The 26,940-nt window shown below is 43.7% G+C and overlaps 1 protein-coding gene and 1 pseudogene across 5 annotated transcripts in view; one reads left to right on the top strand and one right to left on the bottom strand.

Moving 5' to 3' along the window:
• Positions 1–26,940, top strand: part of CHCHD6 (coiled-coil-helix-coiled-coil-helix domain containing 6) — a 238,033-nt gene that overhangs the window by 46,899 nt on the left and 164,194 nt on the right. The window lies entirely within an intron of this gene.
• LOC126947768 (protein RCC2-like) lies at positions 15,870–17,886 on the bottom strand (annotated as a pseudogene).

Raw genomic sequence — 26,940 nt, 5'->3', positions numbered from 1 at the left:
CCATGCTAATGAGGAATCGATGAAGTTCCTCCAGGGACTGACATTATGGCTATGGGCCCTGCCTTTGCTGTTTCCACAAGAAGGCACAGCTGAGCAAGGGCAGTTGGTGCCCTGTGCTGACCCCAGCATAGCCGTCTTGACCTCTTGAGGCTCTGGAAGGGTAGGGGAGAGAGGAGCAGTGGTCTAAGGCTTCTCATCTTTCTTGCCCTCTGGTTTTCCCTGGAGTCCCCACTGGTAGGGCTGAAAAGGAATGTGTGTTTTTCTTTTGTGTCCAGGCCTTGCAGGGCATCTGGGGGACTGTTTTTTTTTTTTTTTTCTCTGGGCCTCTGGTCGCACTTCTTTTCCTCACTAAGAATTTGCCACCGTGTGTGGTAGCTCATGCCTGTAATTCCAGCACTTTGGGAGGCAGAGGTAGGCTGATTGCTTGAGGCCACAAGTTCGAGACCAGCCTGGGCAACATGGCAAAACCGTGTCTCTACAAAAATTACAAAAATTAGCCAGGCGTGATGGTGCACACCTGTGGTCCCTGCTACTGGGGAAGCTGAGGCATGAGAATTGCTTGAGCCTTGGAGGTCGAGGTTGCAGTGAGCCAAGATCATGTCACTGCACTCTAGCCTGAGTGACCCTGTCTCAAAAAAAAAAAAAAAAAAATTGATGCCTCCATTGCCCTAACTTGATTTTTGTCTGCTCCCCTAGGGTAGCCAGATTCTGCTCCTTTGCTGGGGCCCTCTGGCCAGAGCAGACCTGGGTTTTTAGGGTTTTAGAGTGTGAGTTTTAGTATATGTGCTGCCGAAGCGAGCACGAGAGTGTGAGTTTTTTTTTTATTCTTCTTCTGTTATGTCTAGCGGCTAGGATTGGAGGCTGCGGTATGGTGTGAATTCAGGAGCCGGGTTGCCTGGGGTCAAATCCTGCTTCCCAGTTGTGCTTCCTGAGGAGGGCACTGAATCCTCTGTGGTCCCTGCTGGTGATCCTGTCTCCTCCCTGGATAGTCGTAAGACTTCTTGAGATAGGAGACAAGCTTAGAGCAGCACCAGGTGCACAGCACATGGAATGTGCCTGTACTGCCCTCTGAGGTTTACCAGTTACGCCCCTCCAAGGCCCTGTACCCTGTCCACCTCCGGGACATGGCCTCATGCATAGTAAAATTCACTTATCTAATGGCCATGTAAAAATCACAGCTTTTAGGCCAGAGTCTTAGGGTGAGGCCAGAGCTTAGAACCTGTGTGTGTGAGTAGGGGCACTCTAGGACTAGCATTTCGGAATTGGCATTCCTGTCCCATGCATTTCCTGTGCTTCACTGGGGACAGGCTCTGGGTGCAGGAGCTGTTTGGGCTTAGAAAAGGTGGGGAAGAAGGCTAGCCTCTGAGAATGCAACTGACTCCTTCCTATTTTTCATTTGTCACTGGTCCCCGGGAAATGGTTTTCTCCGGTAGTTTTGGTTATTGCCACAGCCTGAGAGAACCCCACTGTGTCTTGTGAATGAAGTCCTGGAACTGTTGGCAGGACTCTGGTCACAGCAGCCTCTCTTCTGGGATCCAGTCTCTTCCTGTTATGTGTGAGCAGAGCCCACTAGGTGGCAGGCCTGGGCCACTCGTTGACTGGAAGGACAGGCGTGCTGGGAGAAGGTCTTGGGCAGGGTGGGGAGAAGGCTCCTTCCCCCAATGTCATCCTCTGAGGGCCTGTAACCTGGTAACTTTGAGACTGATTAAATCTAGCTGAGGAGGCTGAAAGGCCCTCTACCCAAGGCCTGGTCTTTCATCTCCTGTCCTCTTTTTGTTAGGAGACCTGGCTTTTTGGTGTTATCTGACCTCTCTTTGTTGTGGCTACCCTCGGGAGGCAGGTGCAGATCACCAGCTTTGTACTGCCCTGTGGGGATTTAGCATCCCATTCTCCCCGCCCCTTTAGTGTGGCTTGCTGAGAAGGGCTCCCTTTTCTCTCACCCTGTTCTCCTCCTCATCCAGAAAGTTACTGATGGCTTGGTTTGGATCCAGAAAATGTGGAGAAGGAGCAGTTGGGATTAGATGAGGAAGGAGAAATGTTGGGGTTTTATGATGGGCTGGGCTAGGGCATTGACTCCTCAACCCCAGCTACTTTGTTCCTAGACCTTGTAAGTCACATTGTCATTGCCAGGTACCCGAGGTTAAGGCCAAATTAAGAACTGTGTGGACTGCTTCCCCAGCTGGCAGAGGGGTGGGGGATAGGAGGATTCCTTGCATTAGGCCTTCTCTTGGTAGCTGGTGGCACCCTTCAAGTGCCTTTTCCTTGGCTGCTTTTTGCAAAACAAGCAGATTCTGACTTTCTTGTGGGCGGATGGACTGTCACACGATTTTGGCAGCCAAGGGGATTTTTTCAGGGCCCAGGGGAGGGACGTGGAGCAAACAGCTAACATAGCAATGACTTGGACTTCCCATGGCAAGCAGCCGTTGCATGAAGGAACCTCAAGTTGGCATCTGTATATGGCCATGCTTGCTTGTTTCTGTGAAGAAGCCAAGGTCCGTCAGCAGGAGCTGTGCAGTCCTTTTGCCCACCTGGAGGTTGAGGAGGAGGGGCACTGAGGCACTCATAGCTGAGTGCAGATCATTCCAAAGACATTCCAGGAGCATGCTGCAGCCCGCCTGCATGCCTGCCATAGCTCCAGCTTGTAAACCGGCCTTGGGGTGGAGTTCTCTGTAAACATTGGATGGGGCCTCTGTAGAACTGGCATCAACAGAGAGTTTGTCTCAACCTTATTGGGACCTTGGCTAGCATTCTCTTCCCAGATAAAGATCAGTGTCCTGCCTCTGTTCTTGCCTTCTCTTCATCTGTCCTTGCCCCCGTCTCTCTCTCTGGTGTACAGGCGCATTGCCCAGGGCTTCGTGGCCTGCCTTTCTGCAGCAGTGGGTGAAGAGAGGGCCCATGGGCTTCGTTCTTCCTGCTCTGTGGGCTGCAATGCTCCAGGAAGAGTCTGGGTGGCAGTGGGCACCGAGGGCTGTGGTGGGCATATGCTGAGCCTTGTTTGAAGTGGTACCACCTGAGAGGTACCAACACGTGGCCTGGAGAAGCTCAGTAGTACCTGCTTTCCCTGAGAGGGGTGGAGAGGAAAGGGATTGCCAGGCTTGAGTGTTTATTGGGAAGGTGATGTATAAATTACATGTGGAGGCGGGGGATCCTGTTAGAATATTCACATGCTTCCTTAGAGTCCCAACAGCACTGACATCCTTGTGACCCCGATCTGTAATCTCTGGTTTGTCCACATTAGTCCATAAAATAGTCATAGCAGTTAGAGCTACAGTTCTTTGGATCACAGTCTGAACTGCCTTGAGAGGAAGTAGCAGGTAATAGAAAAGGTTAAAAGAATCTCATCTGTGTTACTGAAACAAGTTGTATGACCTTGGTTAAGTGTCTCTGGGCATCACTTTCCACATCTGTAATACAGGGACAGCAATATTGACTTCACAGGGTTGTTGCAAGGACCGAGTATACATATCTTCAAAGTGCCTAGCTCAGTGCTTCACCTACCATAGGTCCTAGAAAGCAATCATTCCCTCCAGGAGATGGTGCCAGCAGCTGGCTGTGTCAGCACATGCTGCCCTTCAGCCCCTAAGCCATGTACTCAGCCCTTTGGGATCATGCAAATCTCCTTGTGGACATCTGTGCCAGAACACCCAGTGGCACCCCTTGTGGCTGAGCTCTTTCTAAGGTACCAGCTGTTGGCAGAGGAGCAAGCTGGGGTAAGGAGGCGAGCCTGTCCAGGAACATTCTTTCTTTTCCTCTCCAAAGCAGGCTGTGTCTAACAGCTCAGCTTCCGAAGTGAAAATCCGGTGTGCTCCTCCTAACTGGTTTTCAGGGGAGATTGATTTTTGCCAGTGTAACTGCTGCTAGGAACCCTGATGTCTCTCTCCTTAGGGATCATGTCCCTCCAGATGAATTTTGCTTTTAGCCCCTATCGAATCCACTTGCCACCTTTTCTAGCAGGACCTGTTTAGGAGCCCTGGAGATGAAATGGTAGGCACCTTTGGTGCTTTGGCCTTTGGAGGCTGTCCCTCAGAACGTCTTCAGGCTAAGAAGCTGATGGGCAGGAAGGGCAGTGGCCACAAGGAGAGAGCGCAGCTGCTGCCAGTCTCCTGGGTCTGGCATCTTCCCGCTGGGGGCAATGAGTTGTCATATTCTAAAATCCTGGGGAAATGGGGAGTGTGGAGAGAATCCAAGCTCCTCGAGTACCTGAAGAACAATGGCCCGGAAAAGAGGAGGCCAGCTGTGTTCTGGGTCTAGCGAGGGCAGAGGACAATGGATTGGGCATAAGCAATGCCAGACAAGAATGTGAGAAGGGAGAAGGGTTCAAAGAAATCAGAGTTGACAACTTTCCTCAGGACCTGTCCTGGATAGCAGGCAGCATCTTTGTCTTCAGTTGGGAGGAGAGGTACCAGGAACGATCAACAGCTGGGAATGCGTTTTTGAGGTTTCTATGTCCATCTAGCTCAGCCCTGTCACTGTATAGGGCAGCCCAAGGCCCAGGGTGAGGCTAGGTGGCCCGTCCAAGAACCTGAGCGAATGCCCATGTCTGCAAGTCCCTGGGCATGTGTCCTGGGGCCCTGGGTAACATCCCTGGCTGGGGGGTCATCTCTGAGGCTCTGCAGCACAGCAGGTATGAGGAAGTGTCTTCCACACTGTTTCTTGAAATCCTGTCGTTTCACCAGGCTCCCCAGAGAGTCTGCAATATATCTGTATTTCAGTCACTGTAGTTCTCTTTTTGGCAGCCCGATTATTTAGGCCTGACAGGTAGGCACAACTGTCTCATTAAATGCAGATATATTTGTGTGACTTAAAAAAATGGAACATTCCGTTAGTCTAAAAAAAGATACCAGTGGCTCCCCTTTTATTCATAAACTCAATGTATCAAAATTTGTGGTCATTAAATTTATGAGATGGGAATGAAGTCATGGCTTGTACCTTCTTATTGTGAAATACCCAGGTGTTGGTGGCGCTATTATCTATGTGTGTGTGTGCACGCCTGTGCATGTGTGTGTGTGTGTGTGTAGACACAGCCATTCCTTATGCTGCTATCCTGGATCAGGTGCTTTGTGTAGGTTTTCTCATTTGATTCTCACAGTGCCTCTTTAGGTAGGGGTAGTGTTGCCCCTTTTTGCAGATGACTTTGAGGTTCTGGGAGGTTAGTAAACTGTCCAGGGCCATACACTGGGTCTGTGCAGGGCTCGGAGAGAATCCCTGTTGCAGCAGCTGGTTGTCTGTGGGTACTGGTGCTAGAGAGCCTGATGGACATTGCAGCTGGAACACAGGACAGAGTTTCCCACTATGGTCATGATTCCTTTTTTTTTTTTTGAGACGGAGTCTTGCTCTGTCGCCCAGGCTGGAGTGCAGTGGCTGGATCTCAGCTCACTGCAAGCTCCGCCTCCCGGGTTTACACCATTCTCCTGCCTCAGCCTCCCGAGTAGCTGGGACTACAGGCGCCCGCCACCTTGCCCGGCTAGTTTTTTGTATTTTTTTTTTTTTTTTTTTTTAGAGACGGGGTTTCATCGGATTAGCCAGGATGGTCTCGATCTCCTGACCTCGTGATCTGCCCGTCTCGGCCTCCCAAAGTGCTGGGATTACAGGCTTGAGCCATCGCGCCCGGCCTGTGGTCATGATTCTTTACCAGCCCCTCTGCCCACCTCTACCTTGGACCCATAGCTTAGAATCTGGTGCTGGGGAAGGTAGAGAGAAGAAATAGAGATTGCAGAAGCCTCTTGAGTGATTCTGTAAAATACACCCACTATTGAGAATTAATGGTTTTTGTAAAAGGAGAAAGATAAATGTTACTAAAATGCTTCTCCTTTGTCTCCAATAGAGCTGCCTGGGGAACCACAGGCTGCTGGAGAGCCTGGCCTCCTGAAGGGAGGGTGTCCGCTTGTTTCTCACCCCAGCTGGACCGTGGAGAGCTTTTTCCATTGTGATATACATGCTGTATGCTGTAAGGCAGGGGGGAAGTGGAATGTGTAGCTCGCCAGTGTTTTTCAGGATTGCTTCTCTTTATAAATCCAGGTCTCCCTACTCTGTCATACCCACACCATAGGCTGATGGTCCTGGATAACCTTGAGCAAATTACCAATACTCTGTGGCTACAGTTTCCTCAGTTGTAGTATCAAGCAGCCTCACGGGGCATGAGGACTAAATGGGAAATCTTTCATTTACCTGTTCATTCAACAGGTATTTATTGAAGATTCTGTGCACCACGCTGTGTTCCAGGCATTGGGGATACAGCAGAGCAGAACAAAGCTCTTACCCTTTAGCACTTGTGTACTAGTTGTATGGAATGTAAGGATGGAGAGATAGTGAACAAGTAGATAATAGGTCAGTGGTAAGTATGAGTGGTTAACCTTAGTCTGGTTATCTACTTGTGTCTTGTTAATTAAGGCAGGAATCACGTCATGTATGTTTGTTTTCACCTGTGTCCTCGTGCACTTGTAAATCAACTGGTGGTATTACAGATTTCTACCTCTTCCTCCTTTCTTTTTTAGCATAGGGAAGAAAGCCTGAACCACACACGTATTTGTTTTTCTTGATAAAATCGCAGGTTGTATGGGTTGAGCCCCCCAAATCTAAAAATCTGCTGTCTAGAATGCTCCCAAATTCAAACCTTTGCAAGTGCTGACATGACACTCAGAGGAAATGCCCTTTGGAGCATTTTGGATTTTGGGTTTTCGGATATGGGATGTTCAACGTAAGATTAGTGCAAATATTCAGAAATCACAGAAAATTCAAAGTCTGAAACACTTTGGTCCCAAGCATTTCAGATAAGGGAAACTGACCCTGTACTTAGGGACTTTGTCATCCTATCTGGAAGAAGTCTAGGGGAAAATCCTTAACAACACTAAAGCAGTGATGAGGTAGTGGTGGGGCAAGGGGGCTGAAAAGGAAGAGGGAAAATATTGCTCTGGAAAGACAACTTTAAAAGTAAAGGGCTTTGTTTATGGTGTATAGATCATTGGGAAAGTAGAGAAAGTGAACACAGACTTCTTCAGCAAGCTCAAACTAGTGCCAGGAGGCATTTTGCAAAGACTGAAGATAGGAAATGCCACTTTTGCTTATTGCATAGGTATCTTGAGGTAGGTACCATGAGGTGGTACAGGTTAGAAATCTAAGCCAGTTTCAAGAAAACTGGTGTGAAGTAAACTTAATACCTTCTGGACAAGTAGGCCCCAGAAACGAGTAAGGCATTGTAAGAAAACACAGCAGGGATTGGTGAGCACCTGAGCACCGCAGAGCTCTGGGAGTATGAGCCCAGGGGTGCCCAGCTGCCAACAGGGGTATCTATGTGAATTTTTGGGTGTCAGCAACTAATTCAGACTTTAAAAAAGAAGAGGGAGGAGGAGGAGGAAGAATAAGAAGAAACTGGTATGGTGTAAATAAAACAAATCTGAAGGCTCAATGTGATCCAGTGCCCTACCAGATGATAAACTGGTTTGGATGAACCCACTCTCAGGTCTTTTGGTAGAAGGCAGGTTTTTGGTAAGTTTTTGAGCTGGAATTTAGTAGCAGATGAACTCTTGGGCAAGCCCTCTGTGGCCCAATGATAACCTTCAGTTTGCATCTGTGAAAGAGGCCACTACCAGCTGCTCCATGTCTGTGGGGAGCTTTTAAATCTTGATTAAAAGTCCCCAGCTAAATAGAGAAGATGCTTCTGGTGTATTAACAATCTTTCTGTGGCCATCAGCGCCCATCAGTAGGTCCCGCCTCCAGCGTCCCTTCCAGCCTGTAACTGTGTCTGCTATTTTTAGCTCTTCTGCAACTCCATTAACCATATTCACCCCCTCATGCCACTTGTCTGTATGTTTAATTATGTAAATGGCATTACAAATCACAGTGGTGTTGAACTACATCTCATTTCTCACAGCAAATCAAAGCATGTTACACTGTGTCTTTTTGGCCATTTGTTCAGTCTGAAGGTAGACACAGTGGAGGGTGATTGCTTTCTTCTTGTGAGGAAGATGAGTTGGGAAAATGGATGTTTTGGTAAAAGTGATTTCATGGGATGCATGTGGGATCGCACTAAGCGGTTGACTTTTGTTCTTTTAACTTAAGATAATGTCTATTAAGCCAGTTCTTTGCTGTCCTATTTTTAGCCACTCTCAAGTTTGTAGGTGAGCAAGAAGCTGTGTGTAGTCTTTGAACTATAGGAGGAGGACGAATGGAGCCAGTAAGACTTTCCTTTGCCAGGTCACTCGTAGGAGGGATGTGTCTGAGACCGCCCTGTGTCCTCTCTCATTACCTCAGTGCCGGAATGCGTTCTTTTAGAAAGCCACCCTTCTGTCTACCCTGCGTCACTTATGTTGTAATTGAAGCTCATTTCCTTGACTGATGTTCAGTAAATAATAAATGGTCAATACCCTTCCTGGAATAAGTCTTCACTTTTTGTGCTCTGCTTTGGATCGCATCTGTGGGCCCTGTGTGCTTTCTCACTCTCCGCTACCTCTTGCTCTCAGTTCATCAGCGTGGTCAGGTCTGCCTGTTCTCGCCAGTCCAGTCCTGTGGCCTCCTGCAGCCCTGCCACCTTCTACCAGCAGCTCTCATTTCTCATTGCCTGTTCATTTGCGGTGTTCTTGTAATCCAGTGGTTAGCCCTACTACTCTTCTGAAATGATTCACTCAGATCCTTTCCTGCCTTCCAAAGCCAGAGCGTTCTCCAGGCCTCACTCTACCTGTATTGTTATTGAGTCATGTAAGAGTTACTTGGATATATTGTAATTTCATCCATAAATACTTGAGTATGCATCTCATCCCCTTAAGAACAAGAACATTCTCCTGTCTCACCACAATAAGATGATTGTACTTTCTACCTAACATATAGGCTACATTCAGTTTACCTTGTTGTCCCAATCAAGTCTTTTGTAGTGGTCTTTTGGAATTCCAAGATTCAGTCAAGTACATGCATTTCTTATAGTTGCTGTGTCTCTCTTGCATGCTTTAATTGAGTAGAGCAGTTTTCCCAGGCCTTATTTAGTCTTTTATGACATTGACGTTGAAGATCCCAGCTAGACTGTCTCTACAAAACCACTTGGATTTCTCTGATCTTTTCCTCATGATGAGGTTCAGGTTAAATATTTTGGTCAAATAGGTGATACTGGGTGCCTTTGTGCTCTTCTCACTGTATCGCATCAGGAGGTACATGATGGCAGCTACTCTCACTCTTGGCACTATTAAATTTGATTACTTGGTTAAGGTGGTTTATACCACATTTTGCTATGGTAAGGGTCTGTTCTTGCATTACTGTGATGAAATACCTGAGGCTGGGTAATTTATAAAGAAGAGGTTTAATGGGCTCAGGGTTCTGAAGACTGTACAGAAAGCATGGCACTAGCATTGGCTCACTTTTGGAGAGGCCTCAGGAAGCTTTTACTTATGGTGGGAAGGCAAAGCGGGAGCAGGCATTTCGCATGGTGAGAACAGGAGCAAGGGCTGCGGAGGTGCCACACACTTAAACAACTAGATCTTGTGAAAACTTGCTCACTATGGTGAGGACAGCACCAAGCCACGAAGGATGTGCCCCATGACCCAAACACCTCCCATCAGGCCCCACGTCCCACTGGGGATTACATTTCCACATGAGATTTGGGTGGGGACAAATGCCCAAATTATATCAGGTACCTGTTCCTTTTTGAAATTAGTAAGTAATCTTTGTGTTGATGCTCTTCTAGTGTGTGGGATATCGTGTTTCCAGCCTTTCATCTAATAATTTTCTGCCCATTGATGATTCTTGATTTCTTTTTCAGTTCTTCTATTGTGGTAAAATATATATAAAGTAAAATTTGCCATTTAAATCATTTTTAAGTATACAATTCATTGGCTTTAATTATACTCACAATGTTGTGCAACCATCACCACTCTCCTTTTCCAGAACTTTTTCATCATTCCAACATGAAACTGTACCCATCAAACAAAAATTCCCCATTTCCCATATCTTCGGTCCTGTCAACTACTGCATTCTACTCCGTCTCTATGAATTTCACTACTCTAGGGACCTTATATGAGTGGAATCATAACAGTATTTGTCCTTTTGCAACTGGCTTATTTCACTTAATATAATGCCTTCAAGGTTTATCTGTGTTATAGCATGTGTCAGAATTTCTTTCCTTTTTAAAGCTAAACAATAGTCCATTGTATGGACAGGCCACATTTATTCATCTGTTGATGGACACTTGAGTTGTTTCTACTTTTTGGCTGTTGTGAGTAATGCTGTGAACAAGAGAGGGCAAATATCTCTTCAAGACCCTGCTTTCAATTCTTTTTTTTTTTTCTTCATTTGGAGACAGGTCTTGCCCTGTCACCCAGGCTGGAGTGCAGTGGCACAATCATAGTTCACTGTAACCTCAAACTCCTGGGCTCACGTGATCCTCCTGCCTCAGCCTCCTGAGTAGCTGGGACTACAGATGTGCACCACCATGCCCACCTAATAAAAAAAAAAATTGTAGAGAGAGGATCTTGCTCTGTTGCCCAGGCTGGTCTCGACCTCCTGGCCTCAAGTGATCCTCCTGCCTTGGCCTCCCAAAGCATTGGGATTATAGGCATGAGCCACTGTGCCCTGCCAATATATATACCCACACACACTCATAAGTAAAAGTGTTGGATCATGGATTAATTTTGTTTTAAATATTTTTAGAAACTGCCTTACTGTTTTCTATAGCAGCTGCACCATTTTACATTCTTACCAGTTTCTCCACATCTTGGAGATGAGAGGTCCAGCTGCTCCACATCTTTGTGTGTCTCCATCTTCACATGGCATTCTTCCCTCTGTGTCTGTCTCTGTATCCAAATTTTCCTCTTCTTCAAAGGACACCAATTATATGACATTTAGGGCCCACTTCATTTTAACTAATTACATCTGTAAAGAATATAATTATGTATTTCCAATTAAGGTCACATTCTACACATCGTAGCTCACTCCAGCCTCCAATGGCTGGGCTCAAGCAGTCCTCCTTTCTCAGTTTCCCAAGTATATGTGACTGTAGGCATGCACTACCATTCCTGGCTAATTTTATTTTTCAGTAGGGACAGGGTCTTGCTATGTTGACCAGTCTGGTCTCAAATTGTTGGCCTCAAGTGATCCTCCTGCCTTGGCCTCCTAAAGTGCTGGGATTACAAGTGTGAGCCACCGCACCCAGTCTTGTTAATTGTTCTCTAAATGTTTGGTAGAATTCACCACTGAAGCCATCTGGTTCTGGACTTTTCCTTGTTGGGAGGTTTTTGATTACTGACTTTGATTACTCTTGTTAAAGTCTTTTGAAATGTTCTATTTATTCTTGAGTCAGTTTAGGTAATTTGTGTGTTTCTAAGAATTAGTCCTTTTCATCCAGGTTATCCAATTTGTTGGCATATATTTGTTTATAATGCTCTTTATGTCCTTTTTATTTCTGTAGAGTCATTAGTAATGTCCCTATTTTTATTTCTTATTTTAGGTATTTGTATTTGCTATCTTTTTTCTTTGTCAGTCTTGCTAAGGGCTTGTCAATTTTGTTGATCTTTTAAAAGAAACAACTTTTGACTTCATTGATTATCTTTTGTTTTTCTATTCTCTGCTTCATTTGTCTCCACTCTAATAATCTTTATTATTTCCCTCCTTTTGCCAGCGTTGGGTTTAGTTTACTCTTTTTCTAGTTCTTTAAAGTATAAACTTAGGTTATTAGTTTGAGATCTTTCATGTAATGTAAAGATGTATGCTATAAATTTCCCCTTGAGCACTGCTTTCCCTCTGTCCTGTAAGTTTTGGTATGTTGTATTTTTGTTTTCATCCATTTCAAGTTATATCCTAATTTCCCTGTTTTCTTCTTTGATAAATTGGTTGTTGAGTATGTAATTTCCACAATATTTGTGAATTTTTCAGTTTTCCTTCTCATTGATTTCTGCCTTCATTCCATTGTGATTGGAGAAGATACTTATGATTTCTGTCATCTAAATTTATTGAAGCTTGTTTTGTGCCCAATATATGGTAGAATGTTCTACATATGTCTGTTAAGTCTCATTGGTTTATAGTATTGTTCAAGTCCTCTGTTTTCTTATTAATCTGCTGTCAAATTGTTCTGTTTATTATTGAGAATAGGGTATTGAAATCTTGAACTGTTATTTTAGAACTATTTGTCCCTTTTATTTTATGAATGTTTGCTTCCTATACTTTGGAGCTGTTTTTCGGTGCATGTATATTTATACTTGATATATCTTCTTGATGAATTGACTCTTTTATTAACGTACATCCTTTTTTGTTTCTTGTGACTATTTTCTACTTAAAGTCTACTTTTTTCTGCATATTATTATAGCCACCTAGCTCTTTTAGTTATTTTGCATACTTTCAGTTCCAACCTATGTGCCTTTGGATCTAACGTAATTCTCTTGTAGACAGCTTATGTATCCATTCTGCCAATCTCTGCCTTTTGATTAGAGTGTTTAATACATTTACATTTAAAGTAATTATTGAGAAGGAAGGACTTTTGCCATTTTTGCTATTTGTATAGCTTTTGTTGTCCCTCAGTCCTTCTATTTCTGCCTTCTTTTGTATGTAGTTGATTTTTCTAATGTAGTTCACTGATTTGATTCCCTTCTGCTTTCGTCCTTTCCTTTCGTTTCTCCTTCTTCCTTTCCCCTTTCCTCTTTCTCCTTTTTCTTTTCTCTTTTCCTTTTTCTCTCTTCTTCCTTTCCTTCTGCTCCTCTCCCTTTCCCTCTTCTCCCCTTTTGTTCCCCTCTTCTCCCTCCCCCTCCTCTTTCAACAAGGTTGTGCTCTGTTGTCCAGGCTGCAGTACAGTGGCATGATCATAGTTCACTGTAATCTCAAACTTCTGGGCTCACACAAGCCTGCCTCAGCCTCTTAAGTGCCTAGGCCTACAGGTGTTTGCCACCATGCCCAACTATTGTTTTTGTTTGTTTATTTGTTTGTGTTTTTTTTAAAGATGGGGTCTTGTTATGTTGTCCAGGCTGGTCTTGAACTCCTGGCCTCAAGTGATCCTCTTGCATTGGCCTCCCAAAGTGCTGGGCTTACAAGCGTGAACTACCGCACTCATCCTCATTTTTTTTAGCATATATTCTTCAGATACTTTCTTTGTGGTTACAATGGGGATTACAGTTAACATCCAACATTCTAACAATCCAGTGGAATTGATATCAGTTTAACTTAAAATCTGTGTCAATTCATGGAGACAGAAAGTAGAATAGAAGTTACCAGAGTCTATGGGAGAGGAAGATGAGGAATTATTATTTAACCAGTAAAGAGCTTTTGCGTGGGATGATGCAAAAGTTTTGGAAATGGATAGTGGTGTAGTTACTCAGCATTTTGGATGTACATAATGCTGAAATTGTATGCTTTACAAAGGCTTAAAATGGCATATTTTATGTATGTTTTACCACAGTGAATAAAGCTAATATCGACTAACTCTGCTCCTGTATAGCTCTGCTCCCCTATTTATGTTTTTGTCACAAATTATATTTTTATACACTGTGTCCCAATAATACAGATTTATAATTTTTTTGTTTTTTAGACAATGATGTCATTTATTTAAAATGTTTACTCCAAGAAATATATATATATAAAATAAGATATATATATATAAATATAAATGTGTGTGTATATATATATAATAAGACAATTAACAGCACTAAACCAGGCACCTTCAACCAAATCACAACCTTCTCTTTGATTCCCCTTCATGCTAATCCTCTTTCAAATTTTTTTTCCTGAAGTGGAAGACCAGTCAGATGCCCATGGGGTCAGTGCCAAGCACGTTCCCAGCCGGGCAACTGAGTACCTTTCTCTAGGAGTGCACGATGCCCTTCTCCCCAGCTCCTTGTTTTAAAGGATTTAACCCACTAGGAAGTTCATTTTTCGATCTAAGCTAAAAGGAGGTGCGGTTCGAGGCCGTCTTCACTTCGAAGGTCCCTTTCCTGCTCCAGTCCCTGGTTAGGGTTCTAGAAGAGGCTGGCTGCCAGGTTTACGTGAGGCTGCCAGAAAATCTAAGTCCAACTCCACCCAGGGCAGCCCCTGCAAAGGCTGGGACCTCAGGTGCTACATCCTCAACCCTCTCAGTGACCACGACTCAAAGGAGAGACTTCAAGGATTCCAGGAACACAGGTGCCTGGGCTGTGTTCCAGGAAAGAGACCTGTCCAGGAAAACGGATCAGGTTGTTGCATGGAAGCATGAGTCAGAGATAGTGGTTTTGGGGTGATTTAGACAAATTAGGTTAGTTTAGCAAAGCTCTGAAGTGGCAGAAGCTTCTCCCCTGGACTACTGATAGAACACAGAACAAGAGATGTGCCTGGCGTCAGACTAAGTCTTGGAGAGATGCAGGCCAGTCTCCTCCCACAGGGCCTTGGGACTGGCAGGACAGACACTGCTATGTGCCCTCCAGGGCAGGAGTCACAGTAAGGAGTGACTGGGGTGGAAAATAGGGAAATAACAACAACTAGATCATTTTTGGCATTTTATTTTTTTTATTTTTTTTATTTTTATTTTTTCATTTTTGGCATTTTAACATGGAGAAAGTGACGTGGTAATAATAGCAAAAGCAAAAACAAAACAAAACAAAACAAAAACTTGAAGAGACCAATATTTAACTTTCCCATCCACCTAAGTCTCACATTTAAGTTCTATTTTCATCTGCCGCATAAGCACCACTGAATTAAAAAAACATATATATTTTAAAGCACCCAAACCAGTCCAGACCCTCTGGAAACCACAAGCCCCAGCCAGAGCTGTCGCCTCTCTTGGGTCCAGGCGAGAGGAGGGTTCCAGGAAAGGCACCTTGTAAGTCACTCAGCACAGCGAGCTTGGGCACGGGCACTTGACGGGGACGTGGGTGGCAGTCACAGCATCCGTACTGACACGCAAGGAAGGACACTCTGGTAATCCCAACTATTTGGTACCAGAGCCAAGCAAACATGACTAAAGGGAGCTGGGTCAGCAGAACGTTACCCCGAGCCTCAGCAACAGGATGGCCCGTGCGAGGCAGGATCCAGGCAGGGGAGAAAAGGAGACCAAAGCACAAGGCGACGAAGGCTGGTACGGAAAGGGCTGATCCTTCTTGCAAGGACTGGAGAATGCCCACTTGACTGCTGGCTGATCAATCTCTAATTGATGAGGGCATGTGACAAGGCTCAGCCCTGGCTCCACAGGGAGCCATGAAGCTGACTCAGCTGATACAAATGTTCCCACCTCTGCCCCACCCCCAAGTCCCCATGGTTCCACCATCCCCTGATTTTCATTTGGACTTCTTTAACAGCTAGAGTAGATACAAATGGCTAAACACAGACCCCCAGTCCCCCTCCAGGGGGGACACAGCAGATTACAGGCAGCCGAGGGGAGAAACAGAACGACATCGGCTTAGGCCAGTCTGCAGGAAAAAGCAGGAAAGGAGGACCCGGATGCTTCTGAAGCACACGAGCATGATTTCGGATGGAGGCAGGCCGGAGACTTTGCCTGTCTGCTGCTGGTTCCTGTAAGGGACATTTTTCTGATTAAATGGCGATTCCTCTTCTATGTAGCATCCGCTTGGATCACGATGCTGATTATAACTGGAAAGGGGTGTTTTGGGGAGTGTTTTCAGGAGAGGAAGAAAGAAAAAAACTTAAAAAAACCTAGATTGCTCAAAGTTTCTGCCTTTTTTTTAGGAAGGGTAAGTCAACTATGAGCAAGTATTTTAATTCGACATGAAGGGGGAAAAAACATACTTTGGAAGGCGTACAAAAAAAGGTAAACATTGGATCACTTGTAAAACGGAACCTCATGGAGTCTAAACAAAAATGCACTTTCGGTCAACTTTTGCTTTTTTAAATTCCTTGTTTGACTTCCCATCCCAGTGAACATGGAAATGACAGCTGCCACGAGAGGTGTAGACTCGGAGGAGTTTCCGGGAGCCTCAGAGGGTTCGGCAGTTGTATTCTGGGTTTCTTGATCTTCTCTTTCTTGGTCTCACTTTTGTCTCTTGCTATCACCAAGGAGTGTGAGTAGCCCATGGTGACCTTCTCTGAGAAAATGCCATCCAGAATCTTCACCTCCTGGGCTGCAGTGCAAGACTTGGGCTTGTGGTCCCCGTAGCCCAGTTCCCCGAAGGTCGGTGATGGGCCCCAGCTGATGGTGCTCTCTCGTTGGTGGCCACAATGATGCTGCTCTTCCTATAAGCCAGGCTCTGGATTCTGTAGCCACAGAGGTCCTGCACTGCTTTCGGGTACGTGGTAGATTCACGGGAGGTGTTGGTGGCCCCCCAGAAATACAGGCCACCCACTTCACTGACGGCAAAGGACCAGGTGTAACCAGCATAGATCTGGGATGCCCCATGCCCAGGGAAGTCAAACAGCTTCACCAGGTGGAGGACCATCTCATCCTTCTGTTCTGCATGGCCCAGCTGGCCATAGCTACCAAAGCCCCAGGAGAAGACTCACTTCTGGGAGTCCAGGAACAGCGTGTGGTTAGTGCCACAGGCTACGTTTCACACAACTACATTTGGTACAAGCAGGATCTGTCTCGATAAAGATGGCCACTCACCGGGGAACCAGTCTGTAGTTGTACTCTATCTGCTGTGCCCGGGCGATGAACTTCCCATCCAAGTTGTGTCCCAGCTGACCATATTCATGGCACCCAAAGGAATAGAGGTTTCCTTTGCAGTCCATTATCATACTGAATTCAGCCCCACAGGCCATTTTGGTAATTGGCTGGCCATTGTACATTATCTGCGCGGGGCTGGGGACAGCGTCTGTCTGGTTGCCAAGGCCCAGCTGTCCCATCTTATTTTCCCCAAACGCAAACATGGAGCCCATTTCCATCAAGGCCAAGGTGTGGTTCTGCCCATATGCCGCAGACACGATCACTTCGTAGCTGAGACCCTTGATGAGTCTGGGGGATTCTACTCTCTTGGTGTCACCATGTCCCAGCTGCCCTTTCTCATTCCTCGATTTCCAAAGAATCTTTCCTGACTTTTTCTCCCATGCTTGTTAGGTGCTCTCTCTTCTGTTCAGACCATGATTTTGCCACCAGGCACCTATGTGTTGTTAGTTTATCCAAAGCATTTTCTATTTTTTATTTCTATTTATTTTCAACATTTAGGTTCAGGGGTGCATGCACAGGTTTATTATATAGGTAAACTGTATGTCACAGGGGTTTGGTGTACTAATAATTTCAGCACCCAGATAATAAGCCTAGTACTCAATGGGTGTGTTTTCTGATTCTCTCCCTCTTCCTACCTTCCACCCTCAAGTAGGCCCCAGAGTCTCTTGTTCCCCTCTTAGTATCCAAGTGTTTTCATTGTTTAGCTCCCACTTATAAGTGAGAACATGCAACCTTTGGTTTACTGTTACTGTGTTAGTTTGCTTAGGATAATGGCCTCCACCTCTGTGTTGCCACAAAGGATATGATCTCATTCTTTTTTATGTCTGCACAGTATTCCATGGTGTACATGTACCACATTTTGTTTATCTAGTGTACCATTGATGAGTATTTAGGTTGATTCCATGTCTTTCCTATTGTGAATAGTGCTGCAGTGAACATATGTGATATGGTTTGGGTCTGTGTCCCTGCCCAAATCTCATGTTGAATCGTAATCCCCAGTGTTTGGAGGCGGGGCCTAGTGGGCAGTGATGGGATCATGGGGATGGATTTCTCATGAATGGTTTAGCACCATCCCCTTGGTGCTGTTTGTGTGATAATGAGTGAGTTCTTATGAGATCTGTTTATTTAAAAGTGTGTAGCACCTCCCCTAACCTCTCTCTCTCTCTCTCTCTCTCTCTCTCGCTCCTGCTTCCGCCTTCCAAGACAGCTGTTCCCCCTTTGCCTTACACCATGATTGGAAATTTCCTGAGGTCTCTGCAGAAGCAGAAGCCACTATGCTTCCTGTACAGCCGTGCACAGGAAGAACTTGTTCTTCCTGTGTACCTGTTCATCCTGTACAACAGAACTGGGAGCTAGTTAAACCATTTTTCTTTATGAACTACCCAGTCTCAGGTATTTCTTTATAGCAGTGCAAGAACGGACTAATACAATATGCGTGTGTGTGTCTTTATGGCAGAACAATTTATATTCCTTTGGATATATACCCAATAATGAGATTGCTGGATTGAATGATAGTTCAATTTTAAGTTCTTTGGGGAATCTCGCCACATTGTTTTCCACAGAGGCTGAAGTAATTTACATTCCCACAGCAGTGTCTATAAGCATTCCCTTTTCTCCACAACCTCGCCAACATCTATTATTTTTTGACTTTTTAATAATATTCTGACTGGTGTAAGATGTCATCTCATTTTGATTTTGGTTTGCATTTCTCTAATGGTTAGTGATGTTGAGCATTTTTTCATATGCTCTTTGGCTACGTGTATGTCCTTTGCGCGCTTCTTAATGGGGTTATTTTTTGCTTATTAATTTGCTTAAGTTTCTTATAGATTCTAGGTATTAGACCTCTGTCAGATGTATAGTTTGCAAATATTTTCTCCCATTTTGTAGGTTGCATGTTTACTCTGTTGATAGTTTCATTTGCTCTGCAGAAGTTCTTTAGTTTAATTAGATCCCATTTGCCAATTTTTGTTTTTGTTGCAATTGCTTTTGGTGTCTTCGTTGTGAAATATTTGCCAGGTCCTATGTTCAGAATGGTATCTCCTAAGTTATCTTCCAGTGTTTTATAGTTCTGGGTTTTACATTTAAATATTTAATCCATCTTGAGTTGATTTTGTGTGTTGTATAAGGTAGGGGTTCAGTATCACTCTTCTGCATATAGCTAACCAGTTATCACAGCACCATTTATTGAATAGGGAGTCTTTTCCTCATTGCTGGTTTCATCAAAAATTAGATGATTCGTAGGTATGCGAAGTGATCCACCCACCTCGGCCTCCCAAAGTGGTGAGATTACAGGCACAAGCCACCATACCTGGCCCGAGCTCTTTTTTGAATATGAATTCAATATGAATTTTAAAATAGTTTTTCCTAATTCTGTGAAGAATGTCATTGGTAATTTGATAGGAATAGCATTGAATCCGTAAATTGCTTTGGGCAGTATGGCCATTTTAATAATATTAGTTTTTTGTATCCATGAGCATAGAATGTTTTTCCATTTGTTTGTGTCATCTCTGATTTCTTTGAGCCATGTTTTGTAATTCTCATTGTAGAGATTTTTTTTACCTCTTTGGTTACGTGTATTCCTAGGTATTTTATTCTTTTTGTGGCTATTGTGAATGGTGTTGTGCTCTTGATTTGGCTCTTGGCTTGGATGTTGTTGGTGTATAGTAACCAATCAGTAATACTGATTTTTGTGTGTTGCTTTTGTATCCTGAAACTTTGCTGAAGTTGTTTATCAGATCAGGAGCTTTGTGGAGAGACTAGATGTAGAATCATGTTGTCTGCAAATAGGGATAATTTGACTTCCTCTTTTCCTGTTTGGATGCTAAACTTTGTTTTGCCTGATTGCTCTGGCCAGGATTTCCAATAATATGTTGAATAGAAGTGGTCAGAAAGGACATTCTTGTCTTGTGCCGGTTTTCAAGGGGAATGCTTCCAACTTTTGCCCATACAATATGATGTTGGATGTGGATTTGTCATAGATAGCTCTTATTTTCAAGTATATTCCTTCAATGCTTAAGTTATTGAGGGTTTTTAACATGAAGGGATGTTGAATTTTATGGGAATCCTTTTCTGCATCTATTGAGATGGTCATGTGGTTTTGTTTTTAGTTCAGTGAATGGGTTGAATCACATTTATTGATATGCATATGTTGAACCAACCTTGCATCCCAGGGATAAAGCCTGCTTGATCATGATGGATTAGCTTTTTTATGTGCTGCTGGATTTGGTTTGCTAGTATTTTGTTTAGGATTTTTGCATCTGTGTTTATCAAGGATATTGGGCTGAAACTTTCTCTTTTTGTTGTGTCTCTGCCAGGTTTTTGGTATCAAGATGATGCTGGCCTCATTGAATGAGTTGTGGAGAAGTCCCTCCTCCTCAATTTTTTGAAATAGTTTCGGTAGGAATGGCACCAACTCTTCTTTATAAATCTGGTAGAATTCAGCTGTGAATCCATTTGGTCTTGCACTTTTTTTGGTTGGTAGGGTTTTTATTACTAACTCAATTTTGGAACTTGTTATTGGTCTGTTCAGGAATTTAATTTCTTTCTGGTTTAGTCCTGGGAGGTTATATGTGTCCAGAAATTTATCCACTTCTTCTAGATTTTCTAGTTTCTTTGCATAGAATTGTTTGTAGTAGTCTCTGATGGTTTTTTGTATTTCTGTGGGGTCAGTGGTAATGTACCCTTTGTCATTTCTTTTTTTTTTTTTGAGATGGAGTCTCACTCTGTCGCCAGACTGGAGTGCAGTGGCACGATCTCGGCTCATTGCAACCTCTGCCTCCCAGGTTCAAGCGATTCCCCTGCTTCAGCCTCCTGAGTAACTGGGACTACAGGCACACACCACCACACTTCGCTAATTTTTCGTATTTTACTAGACACAGGGTTTCACCATGTTGACCAGGATGGTGTTCATCTCCTGACTTTGTGATCCCCCCATCTCAGCCTCCCAAAGTGCTGAGCTTACAGGCATGAGCCACTGCACCTGGCCCCCTAAAGGGGGGTTCTCCTCTCTTATTTTCTTTATTAGTCTAGCTAGTTGTGTGTCTTATTAATTTTTTCAAATAACCAGCTCCTGGATTTGTTGATCTTTTGTATGGTTTTTAATGTCTCAATTTCTTTCAGTTCAGCTCTGATTTTGGTTATTTCATGTCTTCTAGCTTTGGGGCTGTTTTGCTCTTGCTTCTCTAGTTCTTCTAGTTGTGATTTAGGTTGTTCATTGGGGCTCTTTCTAAGTTTTTGATGTGGGCGTCTAGTGCTATAAACCGCCCTCTTAACACTGTGTTAGCTATGTCCTGACAGATTCTGGTATGTTGTATCTTTGTTCTCATTAGTACAAATAATTTCTTGTTTTCTTCCTTAATTTCATTACTAACCCAAAAGTCATTCCATGTGGCAATATGAAGTTGTTTTTGGGTGGAGAGTTCTGTAGATGTATATTAGGTCCATTTGGTCAAGTGTTGAGTCCAGGTCTTAAGTGTCTTTGTTAATTGTGTGCCTCAGTGGTCTCTCTAATACTGTCAGTAGGGTGTTGAAATCTACCACTATTATTATGTGGGAATGTTAGTCTCGTCATAGATTTTTTTGGTTTTTGTTTTTTTTGAGGTAGAGTCTTACTCTGTTGCCCAGGCTGGAGTGTAGTGGCACAATCTCGGCTCACTGCAAGCTCCACCTCCTGGGTTCACACCATTCTCCTGCCTCAGCCTCCCAAGTAGCTGGGACTACAGGTTCCCACAACCACGCCTGGCTAATTTTTTGTATTTTTAGTAGAGACGGGGTTTCACTATGTTAGCCAGGATAGTCTAGATCTCCTGACCTTGTGATCCGCCTGCCTCGGCCTCCCAAAGTTCTGGGATTACAGGTGTTGATCATAGGTCTTTAAGAACTTCCTTTATGAATTTGGGTGCTCCTGTGTTGGGTATATATACATTTAGGATAGTTAGGTCTTCTTGTTAAATTGAACTCTTTACCATTGTGTAACACCCTTTATCTTTTTTATCTTGTTGAGTTAAAGTCCGTTTTCTCTTAGATTAGGATTACAACTCCTGCTACTTTTTGTTTTCCATTTGCTTGGTAGATTTTTCTGTATTCCTTTATTATCCACAATGCCTGTGGATGTCATTGCATGTGAGATGGGTCTCTTGAAGACCTATACCATTGGGTTCTCTTTATCCAGCTTACCACTCTGTGCCTTTTAATGGGGTATTTAGCCCAATTACGTTCAAGGTTAGTATTGATATGTGCGAATTTGAACTTGTGATGTTATTAGCTGTTTATTCAGATTTGTGTGGTTGCTTCATAGTGTCACTGGTCTATGTTCTTTAGTATGTTTTTGTAGTGGCCAGTAAGTCTTTTCTTTCAATATTTGGTACTCCTTTCAGAACCTCTGGTAAGGCAGTTCTGGTGGTAATGAATTCCCTCAGCATTTGCTTGTCGGAAATGGATCTCATTTCTCCTTTACTTATGAAGCTTACTTTGGCTGGATATGAAATTCTTGGTTAGACTTTTTTTTTTTTTTTCTTAAAGAATGCTGAATATAGGGCCCCAATCTCTTCTGGCTTGCAGGGTTTCTGTTGAAAGATCTGCTGCTAGCCTGATGGGGTTCCCTTTGTAGGTGACCTGCCCTTTCTCTCTAACTGCCTTTAACATTTTGACCTTGGGGAATCTGATGATTATATGTCTTGGGGATAGTCTTCTTGTGTAATGTCTTGCAGGTGTTTTCTCCCTGCAGCATTTTCAAGTAACACCTGCCCTTTTCCAGCCTTAGTTCTGAGTTAGGTGAAAGGGAGAAGTACTTTGCATTAGTCCTACAGGTAACTGTCAGACAGGTTAGAACAGATGCACACAATAATTTACGAATAAGACATGCCCTGCTCCCTCTGGAACCAAGGACCAGAGTCTCACATTGGGAATGTGGCTGCAACTGAGCCATGACAGGGATAGGGCAAAGGCAAGTAAAAACACCAGACAGTTTTCCTACTGTTTTCAAGTGGCCTTTTTCTTTATTCAGCATTCACTTGCTTGTTTTAAACTTTAGACTATTTTTCAGAGCTTTGAGAAAGTTGGTTCTGATAGTTTCTGCATTTTTTTTTTCTTTTTTTTTTTTTTGAGACAGAGTCTCAGAGTCGCCCAGGCGGAGTGCAGTGGTGCAATCTTGGCTCACTGCAACCTCTGCCTCCCAGGTTCAAGCAATTCTTCTGCCTCAGCCTCCCAAGTAGCTGGGATTACAGGCACACACTGTCATGCCCGGCTATTTTTTGTATTTTAGTAGAGATGGGGTTTCACTGTGTTGCCCAGGCTGGTCGCGAACACCTGAGCTCAGGCAATCCTCTTGCCTCGGCCTCCCAAAGTGCTGGGATTATAGGTGTGAGCCACTGTGCCCGGCCTCTGCATGTTTTTTGTATGTTTCTGTGGGAGGATGAGAGCTTGGAACTGCCTGTCCCACCATTTTTCTCTGCTTTGATGATTTTTATCTGAATCACTATGCTAGTGATTATAAAATGATGATTTTATATTTCTGCAATGTCTTCTATACTTATTAGTTGGCATTCTATTTGTTTTATTTCCTGTTTATTTTGTTCGTACTGATATGATTCAGATATTTTAACAGCATATTTTAAAATATAACTTATTGAGGTATAATGTATAGACAATAAAATTCCACCCTGAGTGCTCAGGTTGGTTACTTTGCTGAGTATAACATGTCACAACCATGTAATAACCACCTTAGTCAAGATACAGAGCATGTTCCGCTTCCCAAAGAGTTCTCTTATGCCCCTTTGCAAAGGCTTTTTTAAAACTTTTTTTTTTTTTTGTAAATTACAGATTTACAGGAAGTTGTAAGGATAGTAGCGAGAGGGCCCATGTATCCTTCATCATATTTCCCTCAGAGGTTATATCTTGTGTAAATATCATACAATATCAAAACCACAAAATTGACATTGGTACAATGTATATGTGTAGTTCTGTGTCAATTTATTACTTGTAAATTCCTGGAACCAGGACTTTGTGCTCCCCACTAGGCCTCTCTTTGATGCCACCCTGGCTGGGATGGGGAAGGGCACCTGCTTACTGCTCCCCAAGTGATCTCCACCAACAGGGAAGGCCTCACCACACTTGGGTGGTAGTCAGAGATCCACCCACCTCGCTCTTCTCTGACACCCTGGCAGGGAAGGTGGGTTGAGGCATCTTGTTTTGTGAAGGTGGAAGTCCAGGGTCTCCAGTTGGCCTTTGCTGGTGGGGGTGGCAGTGCAGCTATTTCTGTGGTGTTAGGCTGGAGCAGTGTAGTTATTATCTAAACGTTTTGCTGTCTAAAAGTTGCTTGTCTTGCTAAGCTGCTGCTTTCCTGGTCCTTTGGCTAGAAAGAGCTGGCTTTTCTAGGGGGGCTTTCCTGGTTTATTCCTATTGGCATCTCCTCCAGCACCCAGTCTGAGATAATGAGACAAGAAGAAAACTCAGGGAACTCACTGCCGTGTCGTTCTGGGTCCCGAGGCCCCTAGCCACACTGCCTTCTTCTATCCACTTTTCAGAACCTTTTTATATCTGCTTTGTGTATGTAATGTCCAGGGTTTTTAGCTGTATTTGCAGAGGCAATAAGAAGAATTGAATCTACTCTTGCAGTGTCTTAGTTTTTGACTTAAATTCTAAAGATTTGGTTCACATTATCATCACATTTTCCTCCATGAGACAGTAATACCAGTTTATGTTCCTACCAGCAGTGTCTGAGAGTGCCTGTGGCCAGCACTGAGTGCTAGCGTCCTTTTCCATCTTGTTGATCTGACAGGCAGAAATGTGTGTCAGTGGTATCAATTTTTGTTTCTTTGGTTTCAAGTAGAGATTGAATATTTTTCATATATTTATGGGCCTGATTTTTCCCTCTCTTGTGAATTGCCTCTTCATGTCCCGAGAGAGAGAGAATTTAAAATAGAAAGTGAGGCGTAATATGTTGCTGTATCAGTTAAGGCCCAACCAGGAGAAACTATAGCAATTATTGGAGCAGAGAATTTCGTATCAAGTCAGTAACTAGGTACAAGGTTGTTAACTAGGTTATTGAAAGGGTAAAAAGGGAACATTAAAGTATTATGGAGGTAGCAACCACAAGAAGCAGCTACCACCAGCTGTAGGGCTGAAGAATCAAAGGGAAGATGTTGCAGTTACTAAAACTCTAGAGGTTAAGGAAAGTCCTCATGTAACTCAGAGCTTCATAGAGGGGCACCTCTTGGCTGGGGCTTTTGTTTTCAAGGGTGGGATATGATGAAGTTGCTTCTGCGGATTTTGGAAAAACTGCAGGCTGGAATCAGCGGCTGCTCCAGGGCAGAACTGATCCGGTAAAGGAGCCCTGCTGGGGTGGTGTTCCTCAGAACAAGAAGGGAGAGGAAGCAGACAGGACACAGGTGCAGATTTCCTGTGGCTTTCCTGAGACTCTCATGGAGCCACATGGCCAAGCGGGAGTGGGATTTGCTGAGTGCCAGCCAGGCCCCGCAATGTGGAAGAACAGTGTGGAAGGTGAGCTGGGATCTGAAGTACAAGAACGTGATGATCAGCTCAGCTACCATTCCCTTAGGAGGTGTTGCCTTGGGGTGAATGTGGAGTGGGAAACATGAATTGGCTGTGCCTCTGGTTGTCTTGGGTCTTCTTTAATAGTTTCTCCTTTAATAGTTTGAACATCTTGCTACAGTGCATTTTAGTGTAAACATTGTTTTTGGTACAACATGGCTCCTAAATTATATTTTGCATATGGATGCTATCCCGGGTGCTCTATGTCACTGCCTTTGTAGTATCATACAGAATTGGATATGAAGTTGTATACATGCACTTCACAGGGGAGACAGGGTTTTTCAAGAGTAGTTCTGATTATGTCTGATGCTCTCTTTACTTTAGATCCTAATCCGCCTCACATTCTCTCAGCTTAGTAAAGTGAGGCTTCAGTTATATTCCAATCAAGCTGGAGACCACCATCCGTGACCGCTTCTGCACACATCCCTTTTCTGACTTCCCTGTTTGTTTGTCCTGTTTGAATTGATTCTGAATTCCTAAGGATTGGGATCATATTTATCTTATGCATAGGACCTTGAGGGCACTTAGTAGTTGCTCAACAAATATTTGTCAAACATTGATAGCAACAACAGCAATCATATTTACTTTACATATAATCACTTAATTCTCATATCAACTCTGAGTAGTTGTTACCATATTCAATTCTGAGGTGAATTTTTTTCTTATTGTAACGTCTTTGAATTAGGGATACATTTTATAACCAGTGACATAACATCATTTTTTTTCTTAGTGGTAATGGAATAATGGTTCATGTTATAATTGATGGTGTCTTAGCTTCAATTAAATATGGTGTTATTCCCACTTTATAGGAAACTGGGACACAAAGAGACAAAGTGACTTGCCCCAGACCATACTGCTAGAGAGCGCCAGAGCTGGGGTGAAGGCCTGGCCTCTAGTTTGAGGGTCTTCCTCTTCACTGTTGCCTCCCTGCCTCTCTATACCTTTCAGCCAGCCCACCTGTCTCAGTCTCTTCCACATTCTGTGTCTAGCTCAGACTTCACCTGCCATACCAGCCATTCTCGTCCCATGCTACTCTGCCAGTCAGCTGTCATTTCTTCTCCCCTCCCTTGAAACCCATAGCATTTCTTTTTGATACTTATTTTACCTGGTTTTCTATGTTTTTATTTAATGGATTTGCCTTTTCCAAGTTATTCAGACTTCAAATCAGCTTGTAAGGTAGAAATCATACAGGTCAAAACTACCCAGGCGTACATTTTAGGAAGACTGGTTAGGTTTGGGTTTGCAGTTCAGTTCACTCAGTTTTTTCTTCTACATTAGGCAAATCACTATTTCAGCATCAGATCAGCCCCAGATCATTAGTTACCAAATCAATAGTTATTTCAGCACCAAATCAGAACCACATGAAGTAGTCGCTTGTGTTTTGGAGCCATGTTACAGGAAAAATCCTAATCTTCAACATTGGATGAGCTTGTTAAGTGTAACAGGATACCCTCTAGGAGACACTCAGAAATGAGGCAGACTGCAGGAGACACCTATTCTGCTTAGAAAGCGCTGCCACACTGCATACTTCCCACTCTGGGGCTCAGCCTACATGGGCATAGGTGGCAGCAGGCACGATGAGCTCTTTTCCAAGGCATTTGCTCATTGAGAGGAATGGCAATTGTTCTCCATTTTCAAAACTTAAAGAAAACTGGTTTTATTTTAACAGCTGTATTAAGATATAATTCACTTACCATATAATTATCCCATTCAAATATCTAACTCAGTTATTTTAAGTGTATTCATAGAGTCGTACAACCATCACCACAATCAATTTTAGAACAGTTTTGTCACTCCCAAAAGAAACTCTCTACTGATTAGCAGTAACTCCCTAT

The sequence above is a fragment of the Macaca thibetana genome, chromosome 2 (assembly GCF_024542745.1).
Source record: "Macaca thibetana thibetana isolate TM-01 chromosome 2, ASM2454274v1, whole genome shotgun sequence".
NCBI lineage: Eukaryota > Metazoa > Chordata > Mammalia > Primates > Cercopithecidae > Macaca > Macaca thibetana.
Note: the sequence above shows the minus strand (reverse complement) of the source record. Positions and strands in the feature narration are given on the sequence as shown.